This window comes from Brachyhypopomus gauderio, chromosome 13, assembly GCF_052324685.1.
Source record: "Brachyhypopomus gauderio isolate BG-103 chromosome 13, BGAUD_0.2, whole genome shotgun sequence".
Lineage (NCBI taxonomy): Eukaryota > Metazoa > Chordata > Actinopteri > Gymnotiformes > Hypopomidae > Brachyhypopomus > Brachyhypopomus gauderio.
Genome location: NC_135223.1, coordinates 19,188,412 through 19,210,057, shown reverse-complemented (window position 1 = coordinate 19,210,057; position 21,646 = coordinate 19,188,412). Strand labels below are relative to the sequence as shown.

Here is a 21,646-nt window from a genome sequence, read left to right as displayed (position 1 = left end):
CGTTGGCACCAAAGTATGATCATTCTTGTCATCTAATATGAGTAGAAGGGCGTCTCCGAAGTAGTAGCTTCCTTAAACAGGATGAGATTCAACCCATTGTGCTTAGCCCGCAACATTTTGCTTACTCCATCCAGGTCCAGAGAGGTTATTTGCGGAGGTCAGGCGCAAATACTGGATCTTAAGAGGAAGACAAGCTATCCGTTCGCACCAGTGTATATGCGTGGAGTGTGTTAGATGGAGAGGCAAACCGAGTCATCCTAAAATGGCTGACCTTCCACCAGCTCGACTCCATCTTCTGAAGCCGGCATTCTATTCCACTGGTGTAGACTGTTTCGGCCCCTATCTCGTCAAGATAGGTCATAGGAATGAGAGGAGGTGGGGAATAATCTTCAAGTGCCTGACAACAAGAGCAGTGCATATCGAGCTACTCACGAGTCTCGACTCGGACTGCTTCCTCATGTCATTGAGGCGGTTAATGGCCAGACAGGGAAGACCCTGTGAGATTCTGTGTGACCAAGGCACAAACTTCAGGGGCGCCGAAAGGGAGCTCCATCAAAGTTTTGTGGGTCTCTAACCGACACTGCAAAAGAGACTTGCTAGTCAATAGATTTAGTTCTCCTTCAATCCGCAGGGAGCTCCACATTTTGGGGGGTGCTGAGAACCTGAGATTCGCTCCCTTAAGGCTGCTCTTCAGGTATCAATTGGGGCTCAGACAGTCACCGAGGAGGTGCTCTTGACTGTCCTGCTAGAGATCGAAGGTATTCTCAATTCGAAGCCCTTAGATTACGTATCCTCTGATGTGGCGGACCCAGACCCAGTAACGCCAAATACGTCTCATTATGGGGCGGCGGGATGCCTCACTCCCTCAGAGTGTGTATGCTGGTTCCAAACTGTTAAGTCGTCGGAGATGGAGGTACAGTCAAGTATTAGCTGATCAGTTCTGGAAACACTTCATTCGTCTTTATCTACATGGAGTGCAAGCACAACAGAAGTGGAATACTGATTCTGTTAAATTGGAGATTGGTACCATCGTCCTGATCATGGATCAGCAGTTGCCACGTGCGCTATGGCCTGTGGGCAAGGTCATTAGCGTCCGTCTTAGTCAAGACAATCGAGTCCGGTCAGCCGATGTACAGGTCAAGGAACGGATCTACACACGTCCTGTGACCCGTCTCATTAGCCTACCTTCTCTCCCAGACTAGGTTATGGTCCCTACAGTTACTAAGCCTTTAAGGTGCAAATCCACTCAGTGGATTTGGGGGCGGCTGTTAAAAGGCCGTCGTTAGGTGGTTCAGTCCGGACACCCCTGTGTGGTTTTCGAGTTGGTTTGCCCTGCTGCTCGTAGAGGACTGTGCGGGAGGAGTCTGGTGGAGCTGAGTGAACTTTGAGCAAAGCCGAACTTGGAGGACGGACAGTATAAGGAGATTTTGGGTGACAAACAGAGTTTCAAGGAATATCTTTATTCTTCGGGTTGATCTGTGTGCGTGGATCAACAGTAAGTCTAAGTTCAACTGTTAAGGTTCTTGGGCGGAGACCCTTTGTAATGGTTCAACACTTTCACGAAACACCAGGATTTGTCGAAATCCTTTAAGGGAGATAACTCTCCAACACTTGGTGAGGACTTTTACTTTCTAAACCTGGAATGTCTACCTCTGGTAAGCTTCTTTTGCATTCTATCTTATAAATACATTTGGAATGCTTGCGAGTTTCCAAAATTATTCCAAAAATATTATTCTTTTTTCAAGGCATCAAAATTTTCTGTTCTCAAACTTAACAAATTTTAGCCCTCATTAGGCTGTGTATGTATTTTACTAGCTGAGTTATTAATATTTGTATGTGCTTCTAGTTTTCTGCTGTATAGCCTATGTGTCATTCTTATGTTTTCTTATTTCAGTCTTCCTTTTTGGTTCTCTGTTTGTCTTTGTCTGGTTTCTTTGTAAGTAAGTAATTTTTGTTTTATTTATAGTACTTTTCACAGACAAAGGCCACAAAGTGCTTTACATATACACAAAACATCCAAAATATACAAAACACCACACAATATATAAATAAAACAACACATAATTCACGAAGACAGAATGCATTTCTGTCTGGTCCATTTATCCGAATGCCTGTTTAAACAGGTAGGTCTTTAATTGCTTTTTAAAAGATTCCACAGACACAGCCAATCTCAAAGACAAGGGGAGTGCATTCCACAGTTTGGGAGGAATGACCGCAAAAGCTCAATCCCCACAAGTCTTTAAGCGAGAACATGGAACTGTCAGTGAAGTCAAGTCACTCGATCTAAGAGAACAAGCTGGCACATATGGGTGAAGCAGATCAACCAAATAATTAGGGGCCAGGCCATGCAATGCTCTATATGTAAGTGTTAATATTTTAAACTGGATCCTGTATTCAACAGGAAGCCAGTGTAAAGATATTAACAGAGGAGTGATATGTGAGCGTCTGTTAGATTTAGTAAGTAGTCTTGCTGCGGCATTTTGAATCATCTGTAAACGGTCACGGGCTGATATTGTAAGTGAAGAGAAAAGATCGTTACAGTAATCAATACGAGTTGAGATAAATGCATGCACAAGCATCTCCAGCTCTGAATCTGAAACTACACTCCTCAATTTTCTGATGTTTCTTAAATGGCAGAAACAAGATCTTGACAGCTGTTTAACATGCGCATCCAACAACAGCGACTGATGAAATACAACTCCCAAATTCCTCAGGTTTGAGTGGACAGCAGGGGACAGCGACCCAAGATTTACCTTAATTAATGGAATAACCTTTTCAGGAGCCACAATCAAAACTTCAGTTTTTTCAGCATTAAGCTGCATGAAGTTTTTTGTTGTCCATTCCGTGACAGCATCAACACAGTCTATTAGCCTCTGCAAACTCTGGATCTCACTAGGTTTAAATGAAAAGTAGAGCTGAATATCATCAGCAAACAAATGATAAGCTACTTTAAAACTTTTTATAATTTGGCCCAAGGGCAGCATATACAGAGAGAACAACAAGGGCCCCAAAACCGAACCCTGTGGAACCCCACAAGAAAGAGGAGCAGACTGAGACACAAAATCAGCAATAGTCACAGAGAAGCTTCTATCAGTGAGATATGATGTAAACCAGGCAAATGCTGTGCCAGATATACCGACCAAATCACGTAACCTATTAATCAGAATTTGATGATCCACGGTATCAAAAGCTGAACTAAGGTCAAGTAACACTAATACTGAGCACTCACCTGCGTCAGCTGACATTAACAGATCATTAGAGACCCTCAGATGACATGTCTCCGTAGAGTACCGCTTTCGAAATCCTATATATTATTTTCTAGTGCATCTATGAGTTGATTAGACACTACCTTCTCAAAAATTTTAGCTAAAAAAGAAAGTTTTGATATAGGCCTGTAATTCTTTACGACATCTGGGTCTAAATTTGGTTTCTTTATCAGAGGCTGAACAGTTGCATGTTTAAAATATGCTGGAACGCAGCCTGTAGACAGTGACAAATTTATAATAGCTAATAAAGCAGGGCCAATACTTGGTAAAATCTTTAAAAGTAAAGAACATGGTATTACATCTAAAGAACTTGTGGCTGACTTGAGTTGCCTAGTCACCTTTAACATCTCCTCTATGGTGATGGACTGGAATGAATCCAAAATAGAAATACTAGGTGGTAAAGCACGCTTCGGAGAGCAAGTCACAAAGCTGGATATTAGATCTAATGGCCATAACCTTATCTACAAAGAAAGATAGAAACCTATTACAATCACTAATGGAAAAACATCGCAACATTGCAGGAGGTGGAGAAACAATGCTATTTATAGAATCAAATAAAACCTTGGGATTTCTCTTTGATGATGAAATTAGATTAGCAAAATAGGCAGACCTAGCATCTTTTACTAACTCATTAAATGAACAACGTAAGTCTTTAAGATACAAGCGATGCACTTTAAACTTAGTAGATTTCCATAGTCTCTTGGACCTGTGACACTTCTGTCTCAAAAAGCGAACCTCATTGGGTATCCACGGAGCGGCCTTGTTGGAAGTTGTGGACCTAGCTTTTAATGGTGCCACTTCATCTAATATAAAAGAGCACTGCTTGTTAAATGCCTGTGTTAAAAACTCAACAAAAAACTCAATAAAATCACATGAAAATTGGGCTGAAAACCGACCAACTGATTTTGGGGTTATGTGAAACGAGACTACAACTTATTTCTATGTAGGGGGGCAACATTACAAGAAAGATAAAAAAAAATACATTTATGATCATTGATTATGATCACTGATTTGTCATATCATTGGTTGAGTCACAATGCCTGCGCATTATAATATTAAAGAACTTTTGTTTATGCATTTGTGTCTGACCCTTCCAGTTTGTATGATTATAAACACCTGTTCTGTTTCTTATACAAAATGAGCAAATTTTCTTAATACCCTAATGTCAGAGCATGACATGACAGTGCCTTCACTTTATACCAAATTTAAATGAGAAAATTTAGCCAAAGGTGAGTCTGTGCAGTTCTTTGACAACCCACAAAGATTTGACTATCTGTCCTTACACCAACACAGATTCTTTGTGAAAAAGAATATGTGTTTCACACTTTATTAAGCAAGACTGCATATATATATATATATATATTATGATCATTATCCACTGGAGCTGTGCCCACCAGCTCTTCTGCTGCATTTTATTTTATTTTATTTTATACTCTGACCCTAAGGCATTTTCCCAAATTACTATATACTATATTCTCAATTTCCTAAATTTCTTTTTTAGTTTCTCAGTATCCCAATATCTCATTTTAATCTCTTAGTTAGATTAAACTAAATCCATGTTTAAAGTGATATGTAACCTAAGACTAGAGTTAATCTGTGTCCAGAAAACAGCCGTTAGCTTGGTAATGCCGACATTCATTCCTCATCATCATATATATGAGTAGAATATTATACGTTTATATCTTTGTTCCTAAGCATGCTATCTCCTCGATGGCTCAGCAATCAATTCTGAGAATAATTACACTGGAGTGACACAGGAAAAGAATAATTGCCTGAAAATGGAGCATCAATATTGTTTTAATTAATGAAATTGGCATTGGAGAAGGTGGACATGGCCCTGGCTCTAATGGAACTAATTGAGGGTTATCCTTGAGAGTCAAATAAACCTGCACCCACTATAAACTGGGTCAGCTGCCTTTTTTATCATACTAAACAGCGGAGCATTGCATTTGTGTAATATCATTCACATTCACTTTCAATGGCAGAAACAAATGGAAAGTGGGTAAATATATAAATTTACGTCAACATATTTAAGTAAACTTAATGTGAGCATCCCTAAACATTTTGCACAACTTGTTGTTCTCAAACAAGGAGCTCAATGGCAAAATTCACAACAGGTGTTTGAGGTGTTTAACAATCCTTCTCATCATGCTGTTCACATATTGAAATCACGAGACCAAGATGACACCTAAAAATTTATCAACAGTACCACACCATTGTGAGGTTTCAAACAGGGTGTTCTCAGACACAAGTGACCTCTGACCTTAGTGTGTCACAGAGTGTCATCAGCAGGTTGCAACAGAGATACAGAGAGACTGGAAGAGTCACAGAAAGGCATACAAGTGGACGTCCTTTGGCTACATCCTACACTGATGACCACTTCAACGTGAACAGTGCCTTGTGGAACAGGATGAGAAATGCCACACAACTCCAGGCATATTTTTAGGGAGGTGAGAGGCACCTCTGAATTTCATCTTCATAGATGACAGTGGTCATTGAGGTAGCATCATTAAGGAGCGGCTACTGGAGAATGAGGTACCATAAATGCAGTGACCTGCACTTTCTCCAGACCTGATATGTGATCAGCTGAGTCACTGTGTAGAGGCTCATAACTCTGTACCCTAAAACCTCATTGGTCTGAGGGCCGCCCTTCAATAACAGTGGGATGCCATGACTCAGCAGACAATAAGTCGACTTGAGAACAGCAGGAGACATTATTGTCAAGCTATGATTGATGCTCAAGAACTCATGACAAGTTATTGAGACATTATTATGTTTTGTTGGGGGGGTATACCAACCACTGTTGTTTTTTGATTAAATAATTGTTTGAGATGAGGAAATCACCATTGCATGCTTCCACTTAAATGCCCTACTTTCATGATATATATATCACCGGATCATACTTTTGGACTAATAATTGTGGGCATATCATATATCATATTATATACTACTACAGCATATTATAAACATATTCATTTGAAGAATACTTTGACACATGCTGGCATTGCTCAGGTTATGGCTAATGTATTCTAAAGTTATAGGATTACTGATATAGTTATACTAGAGCTTTCCATCAATATTAGCAGGGACTCTATCAGGCTTATTTATTATGTCCAGTAACATGCTTATGCTTGACATTAAGTAGAGGTCCATCTCTTAAGTAAAGAATCAACAAGCAGAAAGCACACGTTGGGGCCTGTGTGTATAATGAATGAGATTATAATGGACATCTAGCACTTTGGCAAAGGAACAGAACCCCTTCCCTCCACCATCAGTGCATCGACACAGCGACCCCCACCCCCACCCACCCACCTTGCCACCCTCCCAATTTTAAATGCCACTTGCAAATGCTTTCCAGAGCAACTTAAAAATCCATTTCCCACTTCACTTCCCCATTCAAAAACCATTCATCTTGCTGGTATTTCTGTGTTTTGTGTATTGATTTTCTGCTTGCTGCTTGTGCTGTGGCCAGGCTGAAGGAGACCTTCAGAGTGGGGCAAACTGCCACTTTAACCATTGCTGCCTCATTATCCTGAACATTGTCAGGGATTTGTTGCTCCTGCTGCCGTGGAGCAGGAAGTTGTATTGACCACTTCCTGAACTTTTGTTGTGAGATTTCATGGAGGTGATGGAAATTATAGGACTTTTAGGGGTTTTAACCCTTTTTTAGTTTAACGGTCAACAGTGGTTGGTGTAGTGCATTGTCTTTCATTGCACTAATACAACACACTGTATAAACTACTTAAAGGCTGTATAAGCTAAATCAAAGTAGCCTATTTTGCCTGGAGTAGATACATTTTCATAGAAATTACTAAGAATTAGCATTAAATAACGGAACCTTAACCCTAAACCTAATGAGATTTATTGTTTGTTTTTTTACACCTATTTTATATGCTGGACATACAGTTGTGATCAAATTTATTCAACCCCCAATGCTGCGAAGGGTTTTATGGAATTCAGTGCACATTTGTAATTGTGTTCATAATGAAATCTTACAAGGACTTGTTAAAGAACTAAATGCAACTAAGATAGCATCAATTTTTTTTGTCATAAAGTATTAAATGGCCTTTTTGTGATTTCTTCATTGACACAATTATTCAACCCCTTTACGACTACCACTCCTAAGAACAGAGGTTCATTCCAGTGTTTTCCATCAGGTATTGAAAACATCTGTGGATGTCAACGAGCAGCAATCAAGCATGATAAGCACCAATTAGGCAGATTTAAAAGGACTGTGATACTCAGCTCCTTCTAGACATCTACTGGTGTGTTTCCAAGCATGGTGAAGGCAAGAGAATGGTCCCAGAAGACAAGAGAAGAGGTTATTGCTCTTCACAAGAATGGCAATGGATATAAAAAGATTGCGAAGTTGTTAAATATTCCAAGAGACACTATCGGAAGTATCATTCGCAAGTTCAAGTTAAAGGGCACAGTGGAAACGTTACCTGGTTGTGGCAGAAAGAAGATCCTGACCGCGACTGCTGTGCGCTACCTGAAGCGTAATGTGGAGAAAAATCCCCGCGTGACTGCTAAGGAACTGAAAAAAGACCTGTCAGATGTGGGCACTGAAGTTTCAGCTCAGACAATAAGGCGCGCACTGCATAACGAAGACCTCCATGCCAGAACGCCCAGACGCACCCCCTTGCTGACTCCAAAGAACAAGAAAAGTCGACTGCAGTATGCCAAAAGTCATGTGGACAAGCCACAAAGGTTTTGGAACAGTGTACTGTGGTCAGATGAAACTAAATTAGAACTGTTTGGGACAATGGACCAGCGCTATGTTTGGAGAAGGAAGAACCAGGCTTATGAACAAAAGAACACCTTGCCTACTGTGAAGCATGGCGGGGGGTCAATTATGCTTTGGGGCTGTTTTGCTTCTAATGGTACAGGAAAGCTTCAACGTGTGCAGGGTACCATGAATTCCCTTCAGTACCAGGAGATCTTGGAGGAAAATGTGATAGAGTCAGTCACAAACCTGCGGCTTGGGAGACGTTGGACCGTCCAACAGGACAATGATCCGAAGCACACATCCAAGTCCACTAGAGCATGGTTGAACATGAAAGGCTGGAACATTCTAGAGTGGCCATCGCAATCACCAGACTTAAATCCAATTGAGAACCTCTGGTGGGACCTAAAGAAGGCAGTTGCAGTGCGCAAGCCTAAGAATGTGACTGAACTGGAGGCTTTTGCCCATGAAGAATGGGCTAAGATACCCATAGGTCGCTGCAAGACACTTGTGTCAAGCTATGCTTCACGCTTGAAAGCTGTCATAACTGGAAAAGGATGTTGTACTAAGTACTAAAAAATAATGTCACTAGGGGGTTGAATAAAACTGATAATGATGTGAGCACAGTAAAGACATTTGTGGTTATTCCATCATAAATATTATGTTATGTTTGTCTAATTTATAAGTGCCTCTTTGATATAATTGTAAATAAGATGACTGAAATGATCAAAATCAATGTCAAACTGGCCAAAACACTTTATTTCAGTGGGGGTTGAATAAATTTGATCACAACTGTACTATAGAAAACAGCAAATTACAGATAGAAGTAATAAAATACTTCTTGGTAAAAGTAAAATTAAGCTATTCACAGAATTCACAGAATTCACAACCATTGGGATGAAAATTTTTTATAAAACTGGTTTGGACTGAATAGCGCTACCTAGCAGGCTCCTTAAGTATTACACAAAATAACAAATGGTGTCACTGTAAATTCCGTATAAGAATGACACACGAAGCATTTCCATGAAGCATGATAAATATCATCGCTATATATTATGATGTCACTGGCTGTCTATGGTACTAATCCCTACAGCCGCCAGATCAGCACTAAGGCTATGGATAGCACCTGAGATCGTTGCCAGCACAAAGTCAGCACTAACTTCCTCATGAGCTTTCCCAATTGCAGGTATTAGTTAAATATTTAGAGCATTTGAAATTATGATATTATTTAAATTAGGAAAGACTAGGCTGGAAAATTGTATTTGCTATGTGAAGAGAACCAGACAGACTAACTAACGAATTAAACCAGCCAAATTTAATGAATTAGAAGTAGCCAATCATGTGACCTCATGTGGCCGATCTGGTCCTTTTTTCAAAAATCATATAATAAATGTTGTTTTAGAATTAAATCTTTACAACTACTATAATAATACTGATGTAAGACTTTTTGGTATTTAATTGTATTTAATTAGCCTACTTGTGAGCGATTATTGTAAACTACACTTGTAAACAAACACTGTCATTCTTCATAACAATCATAGAGGTGTTCAGAATTCCCAATATTTCTAAGAATGTATTATTATTTTTCTAAATACTTTTAACATTTCAGAAATGTCTTAGCCCCCTGCAACCCCAGAGGACACCTGTGAGTCCTGTGTGATCCAGCAGTACATAGCTGTTACAGCATGTGAGAGAGAGCGGCTGTCTGATTGATGGGTCAGTAGGTGTGGGACAGAGGTGATCAGAGACCAGTTTGCACATCTCTTGGCCTCTGACAGGTGCCACAGGCCAAGGGATCGATACCTCCTATGTGCAGCTAACAAGTGACTATATTTAGCCCCCAGACAACTGTCAGAGCATGGCTGTGTCGGCCCCCACCTGCAGAGAGAAACAATGCCTGTCATATTCTGCTTCCTCTCCAGGGCAGAGGCACATAGGGACAGATCCATTAGGGGTGTGGCACTCTGTCACAATGACAGAATGCAAAGCGACACTTTAATTTCAGCAAAGCTGTCATATGACCTCTTTGATAATGTAATTCAGTTCAGTTAGAGATGGCTGGTCACACTGAAAGTAAAGGTAATTCGTAATGCCTTCATATATATTTTTGCAATGTAAAATACAGATATAAACTAAAAACTGAAAAAATGACCATTGGCCATTATGAATGTGAATTTTTAATGTTGCACAAACCAATGTTTCCTAGTGTCCATCCCAAAGGACCTCTTACATTAAACAGTACCATAAAGTGTAAGGGTCATTCAAAGTCATTAAACATAGTGGAAATGGGTGAGTGATACTTGGCTTCCAGTAGACATTGATGTCTGACATTTTCTAAAAAGGTTTCACAAGACATTTTAAATATAATAAAATAAACATATTTGTAGCATTCTTGGAACTGTGGCAGACATGGCCTATGATAATAATGTTACCGGACATCCCTCCATTCTGTTCATTTCCATTTACGAAGCTTTGGTATAGTCAGAGGTCTTATATGTTTTTTTTATGTCACACATGCTTGTCTAATGTTTGTCACCCCTTAGATCAAACTACTCATCAGACAGTGACAAATAGGCTTTAGAGAAGGTTGTTATACCCTTCATGCTGCATGACATTTGATTATAAACTTCATTATAAACTTTTTTTTTATCAGGACATCACTGCAAAACAAAGGCTATATATATATCCAGCCTCATTATTATTGGTTATTTTTTAAAAAGGAGTTTTTATAGGAGAAAGCATGATTTACATACTGTATGTCACGAAATATCTACGCAATATGAATTTGTAGCTTAATGTTTTTCAAAAGTGGCATTCTGCTTTTTAAAACATATGTTAAATCCACATTTGAGATTTTTTAATGGCATGTAAAAAACAATATTACTACTAATTCAGTGACTCAGAATGCCTTTCTATGAGTGTGTGTGTGTGTGTGTCTGGGTGTGTGCACATGCATAGGAGTGTTATTTTGTATATGTTTTGTATGAAACTAAGCATATATAATCACTTGGTGCAGCTCCAGTTCCAGATCCTGTGATGCCAGAGGCAGTGCGGACGTGCTGGTGTGTGACTAACAGGAGGAGCCATTTGGAGGGGTGGGGTGAAGGAGGGGGTGTCGGCTGGCCTGCTCTACACTTCCTGCTTGGTGTGGAATCCACCCACCTGGGGATCTAGATCTTGCTAGATCGGAACACTTGAGGATGGGAAAGAATGTCATGGAACATTGGCTCCATATTCAGTCTTCTGGAACTGTCTGTCTGTTGTAATGGTAAAATGTCTGGCTAATCAGTGACACTGTTTTGAACCCAGTCCTGGGACTGGTTTGCTGGAAAGCACACACACACAGGAATGCATATTAACATTACAAAAAACTATTAAGTTGTAGTGTACTCACAAAAACTCTTCTCAGGCAAAGCCTTTATGTATCAGTAGGGTGAGGAAGCAGGATGCCGAGAAGATAGCAGGCTATACGTGCTTTTGTTAGACACACTATGGTGCAGACATGAACTTATATTCAATGTAGAAGGACAAAGGTCAGACAATGACTGACAACCACGATGGACAAAATGCACACTTAAATACATCAACACAAATTAGACAAAGTGCAACACATCGCAAAAATGACAAGAGGAACAGGTGATACGAATAACAAAAGATGAACAAACCTGAAAGTAATTCAGATGGACATATGCACCCAAATAAACACGGTCGAAGGAAGAGTCAGGAGCAGTACCATGACAGACCCACCGGCCCAAGAGACGCTTTCTCCCAGAGCACCCAGCACCAGCAGTGCGACTCCAGACCTGCATCGAAAGGTGGGACTAGAAGCTGCCTTTACTAGGAAACTCGGGGAGAGAAGTTTGTCAGTGGGCCAGCCTAAGACAACCTCCCTGGAAACGCAAGGGGAAACAAGGACGGGACAAACACAGGTGCAGACAATAACAGAGGCACAAAGGGGAACAAAGGTTTAGGGATAAACACTGGTACAAACACAAAGGGTTTCCCTGGACACCACGGTGGAACCCTGGAGCCTAGCAGGGGCAACAGTCCCGGGAATAAAGGTGCTGGCAGAGGTCCATTGGGTGCAGGGGCTTGGCCGGGGGTGTGCCCTGTGGCTCTGGTATGGCTGTGGAGTATGTGTTGTCCATTGGTGCCCCTGGAGAGCACGCATTGATCTCAGGCCCTTCTCTGAAGTGTATTTTATACCCTGAGCACATCTTAGCCATGGGGAGTGTCTTCGCTGTGGAGTGCACCTTTGCCACGTTTGTGGGGTCCCTCGACCTCCAGGTTAGGCCTCCTGGATTTGGAGGACTGCCCCTTGTTTTTGCGTGAATGGGGAGGGGCACAGCCGCAACGCTTTCTTCCTCTGCTTCCATCTCCGAGGGGGGGGGGGCGATGGCTTCATCCTCTTCATAGGCGCTAGAGAGGTGTTCCATTTCCTGGTCATCCAAGGTGACTTGCCGCTGTTAACACGGCCCTCCTCCGGGTACTCCATCTCCTCCAGGAAGAACGGAGCCTCAGAGGAGGAAGGCTCAGAGGAGGAGGACTCAGAGGAGTCCTCTCCGGAGTGCCAAGGCTGCTGAGCCTCCTCCTCTGACTCGAAGTGGGAGCAAGGTCCCAGAGCTCCACAGATAGCACTTGTCTTTGTTCTTTAAATTGTATGTTTATATGTTTATGGTTATTTGTGCTTCTAGGAATCAGTTTGTAATTCCTGTTGTTTAAGTTTGGGCCTATGTTTATTTGCAATACTAGGTAGTGGTATTGAATTCAGTAGTTTAGAAGTAGTCTATCTCAAGGGTATCTTAAATTCTGACCAATCTACCCTACTATCTAGGATGCATTCTGTGAACAGCCGCGCTGGATAAGAGTGTCCGCTAAAGGCCCTAAAAGAGAACTGTGGTGAAGGGGGAAGAGACCCTTGCTGGCTGGCTAGCCTCTTCTCTGGCTGCCTGGGCAATGAAGTTCCTATAGAAGCTAGCCATCCTCTCTTCCATCTATTCGGTGGAGCAATCCCCCAGGTATCTAAAAAAATCGCCTCCCCCCTGGCTCTCGTCTCCTGTAAGGTGTCCAGAGGGAGAAGTGAGCACTTCTTTCCCCTCTTGCCATGCTTTGGCATCCTGTTGGGTCAGTTGTTCTGTATCGGTGGGGCGTGGGAAGACAAACACACATACACTGACGAACACACCTAAACGTAAGATTACATGGACACATTACACATTACACAGATGGACATATACACACACATAAACATTCCTTGAAAGAGGAGTCAGGGGCTGTACCGTGACACTTCAGTTTCAAATTCCATTATTACTCTTGATACTTTGATCAAAGGTCATTAAGTAAAAAGCAAAATGTTACATTTAAATTGTACTCAAATAAAAAACTCTTCACAAGAAGTACACAAGAAGTCAAATGAAGTACTGTAGCCACTGTACTATAATATTTCATGTCCTATAATTACAAATTGCCAAATTGTCAAGTCTTAACTCACTGCCTTCGTTGTCTGTCCATGTTTTTTTAGGTATTTTGTACATTTGAGCCCAACAGCAAAAAGGTAGTAAATGGAACAGAAAAAATAAAAGACTGAATTAAAGTCATCATTCCTTACAGCAGCCATGATCATAAATGTGTGAAACACCATGGGTTTCTGCAAAACAGCATGTGTGTGATAGATGAAAGAGATTAGATGAAAGATTGATGGTGGCTTTGAATGTCTTGAATACTCTGTGCAATGGGGTTTAAATGTATGTTCTGTTGTCTAGATGTTTACATGAATAAAAAGCAGAGAAGTGGATGATCCAGAAGCTAGATTGGCCAGATTACAGTTCAAGGATGTTTTTGAAGAAGCGGTCATGGCACAGAACCTTTAGCTTATGGAGCTCACAAAGTGAACCTTCAGCTCCAATTTAGCATTCAGAACATGCAAGTGTCCAATGTTTGTGTGCGTGCATGAGTGTGTATGAAAAATGAGCACATGTGAATTGTCCAGAGAACACTGCTGTCTGCGTGAGGGCCACCTCAGACTTCCAAACGGCCTTGGTGAAACATAAACCCGAAGGTCTTTTCACCGAATCAGCATGGTTGTAATTACATGCGACAGAAATGGATTTCCTGCCACTCCTGAGGTTTATGATGAGGAGCTGGGGATACTCTTCAGCTTTTCCTGTCATAGCAGCGTGTGTAAGCATAAAGGCCTGCACATCCCTAGACTATCAAAGCAAACACTGTACATCCAATCGATGCACATGAAAGTTCCCTTTATTCTAGCTAATTCAGTCCTTCCTACAGTGCACTATGAATATGCCAGCTCAGATGGGGATACAAACAGCCATGTAACGTCAAATGTTTCATTGCTGTGCTGGGGGATAAAACGTTCAACCTATCATTTTTGTTATTTTTTTTTTTACACTAACCAGCCATTTCAGGAACATCTTACATGCACTCAGTGGGTGCTTTATTAGCTTTACCCATCATAGAACCGAACTATTTCCACATAGCATTAGCACCAACACAATTGGTTATAAGACTGTTGTTGAAGAGTAGAAGCTTAACAGGCCCTGCTTAGGTTTTTACTCATAAATGTCACTATGTAGTTATTAGTGGTCTGTCACCCCAAAAATCCACCTAAGAGCAACGGTGTGGACAGCAACTAATTCCTAATGTGAATAACAAAAATAATGAATAATGAATCTCTATATTGTTACTCTATATTTTTACATAGGGTGTTTGTTAATAATACCATTTATGAAGAATGCTGCCTATTTGATTTTCTAAGGGCTTATGATGATGTAATAAGCTGCTGGATTAAGCCTGTCTTGGCTCAGGTTTTTGATGAAGTCAGCGCCTCAAAGGCACATTGAGAAGGTTATAATGATGCAGACCTATGCAGCCAAAATCATTAGAAATAATTTTTTGTGAATCCAAAAAAGTCTAAAGCTGGGAACACTGTGAAGACTTAGTGATAGGATCTCCTATTTCTATTCTTTCACAAGTAGATAATTTACAAGGTTGTCTAAGTTGCAAAAATGCTTTATAGAAGGACCTGTTATATATATATATATAGTAATAATATAAGAATAAGGATTTTAAATTGGTATACTTTGTAAAGCTCATTATTGAATTGTATGTATACATGACTTGAAAACTGCAAGAATTCAAAGTATGCATATATTAAATATATTACACTCTAGCTGCTAGTATTAGTAAACATGAAAAATATTGATGATATTGACGATATATATAATTGCTACTTATTCTTGTATATGCTGTTTCTTTATATCTTTCCCTGCCTTAGTCCTACTCTCTCTCCCTCTCTCTCTTCTACTTTCTCTCTCTTCCTCTCTCTTCCACTCTCTCTCTCTCCCTCTCTCTCTCTCCCCCTCTCCTTCTCTCTGTCTGTGGGTGTTGAGTGCCTCTGAAGTATTTTTTCACTTGGCTACTTATGACACATGTGAACATCACTAGGGATTCTCAGTCTGTGTGTCTATTGTACATGTCTTTTCTCTGAACTTTCAGCTTACTGTGTTACTGTGCATTGTGAAGCTTGGTGGCGGCATTCAGCTTTTGTCACAACATGCTTGAGTTTGATCCAGCAGGAGCCAGAGGAGATGGGAAACAAGGGAATCAGCCATCGTTCCATGGCTCTTTGCTTTATGAGCACCCACCCACATATCTGCATATATCAATGTACAGTGTACCACTGTAGTGTGAAGCAGTGCTTTACAACATCTAGGTATTGTGCCATTGTAAAATAGTTCTGGAGCAGCCCGCTTATGAAGAAAAAACTATTAATAGGTGAAATAAACAGAGAAGTGAAGTATCGCTATAATCAGCTCTCGGAAGTGGGATTGTGGGAAAGCCCTTTTGGATCATTTGTGCAATCCTCAGTGGAAACGAGAGCTCTCTCAGCACCACGTCTCTCGTCATCCCTCTGGCACGCCATCCCCCTCTCCTGCTCTTTCTGCTCCATGTTTGCACAGTCCAAAACTACAAGCACACTTTTAATCTGGTGCTTTTTTGTTTGGGTTGACACTGGGCTCTCTCTGCATTAATCTTTGAGCAGTTTAGACTGTTATGTGCTAAATAATGCAAAGTGGAGTCCGACTCTCCCTGGGCGTCTTCACCTTGCCTTGGATAATCTTTCAAACTGGCCCCACTTCTAATTTAAAGCAGTATGGGTAAGGGGTTCTGGTATAAGACGTGAGTGTGTGTGTGTCTCTGTGTGTGTGCGTGTGGATGTGTGTGTTTGTGTCTCTGTGTCTGTATGTGTCTGTGTGAGTGTTCTGACTTAAGCAATGACCTCTTGCAAATATTATTTCCATACATCAAAACCTCGAGAAGTGTCATGTACAATGTCAGGTCATGGAAATAAACACTGGAAGATCATTTCTCCTGAGATTAGAAGGACAAATTGCTCTTTCCACATTTTGCCAGTAACATAGGTTTTTATAAATGAATTGCTGTTTGAAGTAATTGATTGTTTAAATATTTAGTATATGATGATAGGAAACTGTGGCCTCTGAGCAGTTAGTTAGTCCATGGGTTGTTAATAATTTGTGTGATTAGTCACAAAGTTTAAAAAATAAGTTATTTTCAGCATTTCATATTCCCATTCTGTTGTTCAACATCCTTTACTACAACAGGACCGGTTCTATTTGTCAGATACATTTAGTTTAGGATCAGCATAGGTTACATGTTACAGGTTGTATGTGACAGACAGCATGTGATAGACTGAGATAGTTTTCAGTAAACAGTAATTTGAGACAGAATTTTAAAGGCGTGGGTAGGTGTTCAGCAGGAAATTAGCTGCTAAAACAGTTGAGAGACTGGGTTTGGTTTAGGCATTGAATTAACTAAATGAGTGTTTAGGAGGCTGAGTTGGAGTTCAGCAGCCAGGGAAATGAAGGTTCTTTTTCATTATGATATGGCCAATCAGCCTGAGATAATCAGGACTATTTACATGAACTCTGGAAGCTGTGATAAAGAGAAGTAAAAGAGACAATTGTAAGGCAGAATTTTCCAGTGAAGTGTAAGGAACATATATCCCTGGGGCTGTACCTCATATGTGTCTGCTCTGCTTCAACAGACAGATAAAATGCTGTTAGCCATGTTTCCACTGGGCCTTGATCACTGTGCCTGTAAAGGCAGGCAGTGTCCTCAGCAAACGGCACCGCAGTTCAAGTGTGTTTCCATGGTCAAGCTCTGCTACCTCTCTGCTGTAAATGCAGGACACAATCTATAGAGCCACAGGATAACAAAGTATAAAGGATGCTTTCTATTTTCTAGAAGTTCAACTGAAAAAAATGCTCAAAATATTTCTTTTTTTTTTAATGGTTCACTTTTGGGACATTTTTTGCCTCATTTGGGAACATCCAATTCTTCTTAAAGTGTGCAGTAGGTATGTTTACTAGTGTGACGCTGGGGCTGTGGCGAAGGATGAGACACTGAATCCTTAGTTTCCACTGATATTACAGATATTGCGCAACAGCGCACGAATAACATGTAGCAAGCACACACACAACGTGTAGACTTTAGACAACGACGAGCACAGGACACTGCGCGAGCGCACATTAAATAGACAAACCACATTAGCCCCACGTGATTACGAGACGATTCACAGGTGATACACATTATCCCACGACATAGCCCTCACCACGGAGTTCCACAGACGCAGACAAAGCACGTGGACCACGTATACACACGCCCAAAGGGGAGGGGCCGGGGTCCTCAACATGACAACTAGCTAATAATACCCTGACTCATTTCATGTTTTTTTTTTTTTTTTTTTTTGAGTTCTATGGACTGCATGGCACTAGTCAACAATATTTCACAATAGACTTCACTTAGGTCCAGAATTTCTCCTACACAAAAATTACATTTTATTTATCTGATTTAATTTGTTTGTTAGTATGTTTGCTTATCAACAGCAATTACCAACAGTTAGAATTTATTGGCTGCTTCCAAATATATTATTTTATTTGTTGGTATTATATTATCATTTTGGTCTTTAGATTTTCTGTTGTTTGACCTATTAGTATTACTAGTTTATACCAAAATTGCTTTGTTGAAAATAATACTATTCTTCTTCAGATGGGAGACGCTTCTCCAGTGGCACTACGGGGAACCGCTAGTGTTCAAAAGCATTGTAACCACTTTCATTACAGCAAAGCAAGCAGTGCAGTCTATCATTTGGTGTGTGACGAGAGGATTCTGCGGGTTCCTTTGCTAAAGCATGGCCTGATGGGAATGATTGATGTGCTGCTGGAGTAAATGTGTTTGCCTTCCTTGCTCACACCCTGTCCCTTTACTCCACTTAGCTCTTACAAATCCCTGCTGTTTGCCCCACCCCCCATCTACCTGCAGCCTTTAATTAGAATGGGAGGTGATTAGGATTAGCTTAGAGAGAGTTTACTCTAAACACTTTTCTTTAAACCCTTGTATTGATCTACCCAAATGAGGCTCTGATGTATGGCAGTACGAGTGTTTTGTCTTACTTCTAGCTTTTGTCAATACCCAGATGTAGACATATGATGATAGTGAATCTGAATGTGACTATAAAACATTTACAGCATAACCTTCTTCTTTCTGTATCTGGGTGACTCCTTATCATGTCTTTTATAGCTCCCTAACACTCACACATATGCTGCATTTCCCTGTGTTAGCATAGTTAAACTTTCATACACTGAGTAGATCTTATGTAAACCATCAACACCTCTAATCAATGCCAGATTTTAACTCAGATTGTGAGAGCGAGTTCTTTTACTACACTCATGATCCTTTTTTAATTAGCATGGCATTTGTTTAAAATTCATGTAAATTAAATTTCATGTAAATGCAGAAGCAGATTTTTAAATAAAAATATTTTGACATTGCTTTTTCATATCACTCTAAACACTCAGTCTGTGTCCCACAGTCAAATCCTGAAGCCATATGCAACCTTACAATAACTATGTAATCATTTAATCATCTACATCAACTATGTGATCATAGTCATCCTCAACCCTTAAAACAAATTCCTTTTACTGGCTGTGCAACCAGAATGACACTTAGAAGAATCCTCCTTAATTTAGTTCTCAGACAGAATACTTTGTCTCTAGGGATAGTTATTGGACAAAAATTGTTGCAATTAAAGTTAGTAATTGGTGGTAAAATCTATGTTTTACATGTCAATAGATCAAATGAACCAAACTAGTTAAAATGCACTTGAAAGTATCTTCTTAGTAATCATTCTGCTTGTATTTATTTAGAAAATAATCTAATCTAAGCTTAGAGTTTTATAGATGCAGATATCTTACGATCCTTGCATCTTACCTTGGCTAACTCACCCATGTGGAATAGTTCATAAATACAATTCTTACAAGCGGAGACTTAATATTACTTCTGCTCCTAAAAATTGCTTATAAGAAACATTGTACATTGAACCCAGCTCTGCTCAGTGCCCATTCATTCTTTAATTACAGTAAAAAATCAGATAATTAAAACAAACAAAAAAAAACCCCACTGCCAATCCAACCCTAAATCTACTATGAAGTCCACCTCAAAAAATACGTTGTACAGTGATTCGGCAACTGGTGCTGAAGTCTGGAGAGACCATCTTAACGATAATACTTACACACCTGCTTTTGCTTCTCAGCATATACTGATACTGCCTGCATTTTGCAGCTTGAAGTTGAGTGCTAATACTGTTTCAGTGCCTTCTTTGCACAGCCTGTACCTTGGGTCTTGTCTGATATGGTACATGCCTGCTTCAATCCATCTAGTACTAAGCGCTGGTTTGGGGGTGACATGGGGGGCACCTCTGTGCTGTCTTGCCAGCCTTTTTCAGCCTTTGATAGGATGTCAGCCATTATCTATTGGTAGAGAGGCACATCCTGCCGTGGCACATCTGCTTTCATGCTATCCTTATAGCTGCTTGAGGCATTCTCTTAGCAGTGCATCCTTGGGAGCTGTGGTATGGATATTCTCATTAATGTTTCATGTCTCATTTAGCACAACAAACTTGGCACTTTTTAGGCCCTTTCCTGTTTTTATCAGCTAGTGTAAAGTTTCTGGATTTAGGTGAAGTACTCCATATATTGTGAAACTTCATCGGCTCTTAGTAGCAGAGGCTTTCACTTCCTCTCTTCACCAGCTAGCTGGGTATCTGATGACTGGCAGGTCACGTGTTGATGAAATTGATCTTGTTAGTCACACTGAGATTATTCTTCAGGGACTGTGTTGCTCTGTGGAGGTTCCGGAATGTTATAAATACCAAGAAGACCCAATATGCATATACTCAAATCCCACTCTATTACTGTACAGATTGTAGTTAATCTCTTTCTGTACACATTCGTATAAAAGATATTCGTTCAACTTATGTTTTGATTGATGCTTTCTAAATGTTGTTCCAAAATCTCCCATAGGTTTGGATTGAGATTTGGTAACTGAAGGTCAGACTTAAATTATTTTCATTCACATCAGTCCATGTTCCTTCAAGTCCACTGGACAGAGTACTGTCTCTTTGAAGAGACCACACCCCTCAGGATAAAAAAATTGTTTCATCATAGCATGAAGGTAATCAATCAAAATAACTCATTATTGATTTGCAGAGACCCTTCCCTGCAAGGACCCAAGCGGACCCAAAATATGCCAGCAAAATGCCCCCTAGCAGAACAACAGAGTGACCAGACTCCCTCACCATTGAAGTCAAGCTTTCAGGACTGTACTGTTGTCAAGGTACATGCCACACATGCACTCATTCACTTGTCAACAATATGATGGTGACTCATTGAACCATATCTGTTTTTCACAGTTCTGTAGACATACAGTGTTTACAGCTTTTGTACCAACTCTCAAATGCGCATATGTCTTTGTACTGGGGAATTAACGCTGTATAATTCATGCTCTATTAATATTCTTTTAAAATATCTTCTCTATGTAGTTGTTGATGGACTGTTCTTGAAGACAAAGTTCAACGTTGACATTTTCTGTCACATTAAGAACAGCAGATCATCCTGTTTTTCTTTACATATGTCAAATAATGTGTCATATTTACTGAATGTGGGCTTTCAGCCACAGGTTTCAATCATATTTACCGATGTATTTCACATAGATGTAAATGCAAATGTCACTTTAGTCACTGTTTGAACCACTTGCCAACACAGTAGTCTTTGTGACTAAAGCTCTTACAGTCTGTGCCACAATAATAAAGCCTCTTTCAAAGTCACTTAGATCTTTTCATCTCACCATCGTGATCCAAAGCCAAGGTCAACTGGACATGTTCAGCTTTTTTAAACATTGTAATAATGCATTTCACATCTCTGACGTATTTGAAAGTATAAACTATGTGGAGGTAGTAAAAAAGGTGTTTTAAACTGCAGCCCTTTGTCAATAATATATAATATGCCTTCCAGTGACAAGGCATGGACATTGCTAATGGACATTTCATTCATTACATATCTGTTTGCACTGACAGTTGTTACTATGGCAGCAGAGAAATTAGGAAACTCAAAGAAAAAGAACTGATCTACACTCTTGGAACCTTAGAAGCCCGTGGAACGAATGTTACAATTAAAACATATACTTTTTCTTTTTCCAATATAACTTCCTGTCACGTAGGGCAACGCCCCCTCTCGTAGCTGTCACTCTGGGTTCCCTCATGTCTGTGTTCCCTGCT

At 40.3% G+C, this 21,646-nt stretch overlaps 1 long non-coding RNA gene across 1 annotated transcript in view; it reads left to right on the top strand.

The window, feature by feature from the left end:
* The first annotated feature begins 1,399 nt into the window (after positions 1 to 1,399).
* LOC143474384 (uncharacterized) overlaps positions 1,400 to 21,646 on the top strand; it is a 30,170-nt gene continuing 9,923 nt past the window's right edge. The window contains exons 1-2 of the long non-coding RNA XR_013120750.1: positions 1,400 to 1,655; positions 20,580 to 20,706. This is a non-coding gene — a long non-coding RNA (uncharacterized LOC143474384). The remainder of the gene's footprint in view (positions 1,656 to 20,579; positions 20,707 to 21,646) is intronic.